This window comes from Lagopus leucura, unplaced genomic scaffold (assembly GCF_019238085.1).
Source record: "Lagopus leucura isolate 7727_CA_CO unplaced genomic scaffold, USGS_WTPT01 Super-Scaffold_73, whole genome shotgun sequence".
In the NCBI taxonomy this organism is placed as follows: Eukaryota; Metazoa; Chordata; class Aves; order Galliformes; family Phasianidae; genus Lagopus; species Lagopus leucura.
In genome coordinates this window covers 69,004,619-69,010,748 of record NW_024962252.1, presented here as the reverse complement: position 1 = coordinate 69,010,748, position 6,130 = coordinate 69,004,619, and positions in this window count along the sequence as shown.

Sequence of the window (6,130 nt, the reverse complement as noted above, 5' to 3'; positions counted from 1 at the left end):
CCATCCATCCATCCATCCATCCATCCATCCATCCATCCATCCATCCAAGATTTTTTGGTTCTGGAGTAAGTTTCACTGACATTTCCCCACCTTGCTCGGTGACATGAGTGTCCTCTTGCAGCCTGCCAGATGCCAAGTGCTTTGTTCCATTGGAACTAACAGAGCATACTCTTAAGACAGCTGCATCCAAGAGATCCTGAATGAAGAGGAGTTGTCTTGGGCCGCATATCACATATATAATGTAGTCAATGTATGTAAGTCACAAAACTTTTCTATTTTTTGATAAACCATAAAAAAAGAGAGCAATGAAAACATAAAACTGGTGGGATATTTGACCTTTTTTATTTCTTTTTTTTTTTTCTGTGAAACTAATACATCAACCTGGTTCAGTGGCAATGGCTGCAATTCTTAGTGAATTCTAAAGGTGTTCATCAGAGATGTTTGATGAAATTTTACTCGTCCTGTGCTTCATCCTTGAACAATTTTTCACAAATGCATGTATTACTTGAAATCAATGACAGGAATAAGGTGTGGTTGTGAAGAGAGGGATATCTTTCTCTTATGAAAATCTAGTAGAGCAACGTGATCACATTTTTCTGTAAGTTGAATATCCCCATGCATTTGCAACCCTGTGAACCATTTTTCCTCTTCATGTTCTGGCACAAATTTTCATTTTGATTCCATGATTTGGTTTCATGTTGCAGGTCATAAAATCTTTGTAGCATTTTACTCTAGGACACCTTACTTCAGAAAAGGAAATAAATGTTCCCATAATTGGCATCCATACTTTAAAAAAAACCTGCTGGAAATGGTGACAATTCAGTCCCTTGAACTTTATGAAATTCACAGCTTTGATGACAATCTGCAAACATCAGTTTTTAAAGCTTCAGCACGTAAATGTTCTTGATTTACACTGCAGTGATAATTCACTGGATGTTTTTCCCAGCCATCACCGGCGTGCCACAGGTACACACACGGGTAGTTGAACTGAATTACTATTATCAGCAACCACTGTGTTTTACTCACCAAAACCACAAATGCATGTGATGTGTTAGGCACGCAGGTTTTGATTTGACTGCGTGTGTGTGGCAGGTGCAAGAGGCAGAATCAGTGCTGCACTGTGCCCTCCACCCCACAGCATTCCGTTCTATGTGGTCCGCACTCAAGCTACTCACAATCAACTCATGAAAAATATCACTAAAAATCATGGAATAAGGCTTAAAAGTTTACCATCTTGTGAGGTTGCAATACTAGCTGTGCAGGGTCGTGTGCTGCCTGCAGGCTGTGGGATCTAGCATGTAAATATTTCTCTGTGTGGTGAATTTTCTGCTGCTTTCTGAGAAGGCTCAGAGATTAAATACTTCCAGTGCTTTTCAACCCAGCAAAAGATTTTGCTCTCTTTCTATTGCCACACTGTGACCTGGCTAGGTCAGCCTGTTGGTGACTGCCTACCAAGGGCTGTGACCTCCTGTCATATTTTAACTTTGGAGAACATTGGTTTCCTAGCCTCAGGTGCTGGGCTAAAAGCACTCATCTCTATGAGCTTACAGAGCATCTGATGTGAGATGGCTGGTGGCAGAAGATGTTGGTATTCTGAGGTCTGGGAAATGGTAGGGCAGCTGGAGCTGTCTGGGGTTCCGGGGCAGTTGTTCCTGAGGGACTGGTGGGATCTGTGTGCATGTCCTATTTAGCCATGCTGCTGGAGAAGCCCTTGGAGTCTTACTAACATTAATGGTGGGTTTGTCCTCACCCATGCCATTATCCTCTTCAGTGAGATCGCCAGCTGTTTAGTGAATTCAGTTGCAGAGCTCTTGGGCACGGGCATTCTGTGATTACCAAGCTGTGCAGAGCACTCTTTTACTTTATGCTGATAGTTGTATTTTTCCAGTATGTTGAACTGATGCTTTCTCAGGTACTTCTGCAGGAACAAGAGTAGAAACTAAACATACACTTCGTTACTTTGCTTATAAACTGTTTAAAATTCTTAGAAAGTTGGATATAACTTACATCTAATAGATTAGTTTTTCTGATCCACTGAAGCTAAAATGGCCTAAACATCAATCAGAGGCAGCTGGTGATGGTGAGTTATTCTTCCAGTTCTGGAGAAGTCTGTGTTGGCAGAAAGCTGCACAGCTTACTTCATCTAATCTTGTGCTTCAGAGAGGAAAGAAGGGCCATTTCTTAGATGAGGAAGGGAAGAGAGTGCTTATTTTGATGAATGATCCTTCAGAGTGCTAGCTTGGGTTTACAGCAGTGTAATACTGAATAATAGTGTCAGTACCATCTGATTCCCTCTCATCCTTGCTCCTTGGAGTGGCATGTATATTTCATAATTTCCTTTTTACATTTCTTTAGCTCTTGCGAGGGTACTTTAAATTAGTTGATCGAGGTGATTGTTGTGATACAGCACTTTATCTTAAATCTCTCTTTTTTTTTCTTTTTCTTTTTTTTTTGGTTGAAAGACTTTTCACGAGTATTAAAAAACTAGTGTTATTCAGAGTCCTGTTTTTTCCAACCTAATTGTAGGCATGTCCAAAGTAAAAGAAGGACCAGAGGTGGTAACTCTGGTCTGTTCCTTATGAAGATGATCGTCTCACAGACAGGGACACAGACAAAGCAGAGAAGTGTCTTCAACACTGATGACAGGCTGTGGGACCTTTGAATCCCTGAGCTGGAGAACTGTGAATGCAGCAACAGTAGATTCCCAGCCAGCCCTGAACTTGTGCAGAATTTGTGGCTCCAGTTGGATGTATATAGGTCTGGGACACAATGGGATTCATCCTAGGGTACTCAGAGAGCTGACTGATGTCACTGTGGGACATCTCTCAATTATTTTTCAACAGCCTTGGCAATCTGTAGAGATCCTAGTCACCTGGAAGCTAGCAAACATTGTTCCTGTTTTCAGGAAAGGTAAGAAAGAATACCCTGCTCAAAACAGGCCTGTCAGTCTCACATCAGTCCTGGCAGAATTATGGAGAGTTATTGTAAAACACCCAAAAGACAATGCAGTCGTTGGTTACAGCTAACACGGATTCACAGGGGTAAACTCTGTGGTCTTAATTTCCTCTTACAACAAGGTTACCCATCTGCTTGGCCAAGGGAAGCCAGCTGACCTAATCTTTTTTAGATTCAAAAGTTTAGTTTAGATTTGAAAGTTTAGTTTAGTATCCCAAACTTTGGACAATGTTTTGCACAGTATTTTTCTGGACAAAATGTCCAGCATAGAGCTAGACAAAAATATAACGCCTTGGGTGGGTGGACAAAAACAGTTTCTGAAGCAGGAGGGAGCTTTCAAAAATGGGATCAAGTTGAATATTTCCAAACTGATCCACTAAGCCTGGAATCATTGCGTTACCTCCTAATCATAGAAGATCAGCATCTAGCCCCTTCAGGGCAGCAGCAGCCACCAGCTCCACCCCTTACTTTTCCAGCCTTTACTGTGAGAGCAACGAGGCAAAGTGCAAGAGGGAAAAAACTGCTGTTCCCCTTCTGGATATTACCAAAGGGGCAAAGGCTTTTTTTTGTGTCTAAGGAGCTCTCCAGATTGAGAGATTTTTAACTGATTTATTCACTTGTGGTTCCTAATGAACACAGATGGGAATGAGGATGAGGAATCTGTTAGTTTCCAGGCCTCCTGCTGAGGACAGATTGATAAAGGCAATAGGAAGCATTTCCCTGTGGATGGAGCAAAAGTATCCCTCACATGAGGTCCTGAGGACAGTAGAGACAAGCTGCTGGAATAAATGATTTTGCGTTAGGACAGAAATCTGTGCAGAATTGCATTTTGGAATCCCTTTCAGACCTATCTTTCCCAAGAACATAGTGCCATTTAAATATGTTAACCTCTTGCTGACATAGAAACCACGTAACAATTTCTTATCCTTCTGGACAAGAAAACAGGGTTTATTTATTGATGCTGTTGTGTATTGATTGTATGGTATTTTAGCATTTATCAAAACTCACAGTGTCTGTATGCTAACACCTGCCCCCCCAAACAACCAATATTAATAACCTTAATCAATCTGAAGCTATTGATAGGCTATAGGGTTCTGGAGAGCTCTTTGTTTTGGTGAAATATTCAGGAATATATGTTAAAATGAATTCCAGGAACTTTCCAGGAAATGAGCCATCCTAACTATGAACAATTCTGTTTTAAAAAGCATTTACATAACCTTGAAGATTCTGAACAGTTTGCTTTTAAAAATTAGCTAAAATCAGTCCATGTGTCTTTCTTTATAAAGTAAAATTGCATATGAATGTGAAATGAATGGAAAAAAGTTGCAGCACATTTGTGGATAGCGTCAAAATTTAGTGCTTTTCTCAACTAAAATCTGCAGGAGTTCATCAGTTACCTGCTTTAGCTTTGGATTTGGTGAGTTATTCTCACTCATATTCACTTACAAGCGTAGCTGACACGTGACACTGATGTTAGGAAAACCCCTAATAACCAAGGAGCTGATGGTTACTGAAATATAAATAAAATGCTTAAATGGTACTCCTCCAAATGTACTCCAACAGCTCCACTTTTTCTGGAGAAGATCTAATAAATAAACTGGTGAGGTTTTGGGAACTGTTTCACAATTGGAATTAAATGTAATGACATAATGCCTGGCATTCTTTTTTAGAGACTGTCCTTTTACCATGTCTTATAAGAACATGAAGTTATGCCTATTATAGGTAAAATTTTAAAGAGACACCTATTGTGTTCCAAATACATCTGGGACTTAAAATCTGTACGTCCAGGGTTGCTGTGAGAAACCATATCAGCAGCTTTGCTGAAATCTAAAAAGATTACATCAACTTTGGTCAAGCAGATGTGTAACTTCAACATAGAGTTTGGCAATACAACTCTCTGAACTGTCTTTTAAGACCAAGTAAAGAACATTCTGAAAGCAGATCTGTCTCCTGCTGTTTTCCTCTGATGTGAGCTGGAAGGAAAACTCAGGTGGGCACCCCGGAAGAGCTACATGACAGGGAACCTGCTCAATCCTGCAAATCTTGTCCTTGCCAAACAAGTTCCTTTCACATATATATGATTTTCTTTGCTTCCTTGGCAATAGTAAATCAGCTGGAAAAGTACCTTATGTCTGAGGAGCTGAACCAAAAGGGACCCAATGCAATTGAATTTAGGCAATTGAATCATGCTTTAACTGTCCATCATCTTGAATCCAAAGAACCAAGCTACAGCTCTGTATGTTTTAATTGGTGGCTTATACATTCTATATGTATTCTTTTGCTGTCCTCAGCTGTGGAATGACCACTGATGACAATTTCCCATCACGTCACTGATAATCTAAGCATACATTTCAAATCAAGCACCGTGAGGCATTTTGCTATCTGTACCATACCTAGGCATTTCCTGAGCTGTATCTTTCTTCCATGAAGTACCAGAGCTGTCTGCCACGGGATTTTGTTCCTCCATTGATGGACTGTCAGTCACCAAATTCTGCTTCTTAATTTAGCATCTAATTGCTTATTTGCTGTTTTGTATGTTTCCTGATGACTTCGGTTGCACAACTGCAGTGATTAGTGTTGATGTTCCTGAGGCTTGCATAGCAGTGCTTTAATGCTGCACAAGGAAAACATCCTACAATAGAGCAGGGATCGCACTCCGAGGATTTCTAGCTTTATCTCCTCAAGTTGCATAGAGCTTTGCTACGGGAGTCTCTCCACAAATGAGGTCAGGACTAATTCATTATAATTGTTCTGAGTGAATTTCACAGAAGAAATGAAGAAAATTGTTCATTTACAAGATTATGTGGCTTTCTCTGCACTGGGGAACATGGGAACTTCTCAGTAATGAACACTTATTAGTGCCATGATCAGCTGTAATGTTTGCATAATGAACAAAAATGCTTTTTGTTTGACTTGGCTGCCTTCAGTATTTCTGTATTCTTGACTGGATTTTTGTACAATATTCGAGTGACTTTGACAAAATTTATCAGAACTCACCCTAAAAATGAACTTCACCCCGCTAACTTCTGTTTCCAGACATTCCCTCTCATTTGCCTTATTATCGCCCATTAAGAAGGTCGTTCTTCCACTGAAGTGATTTCCTGCAGGTACAGTGCTGCGTGGAAAGCACAGTTCTCATGGCTCCAGCTGCTGCTGCTGCGGCAGAGCTGGGGAG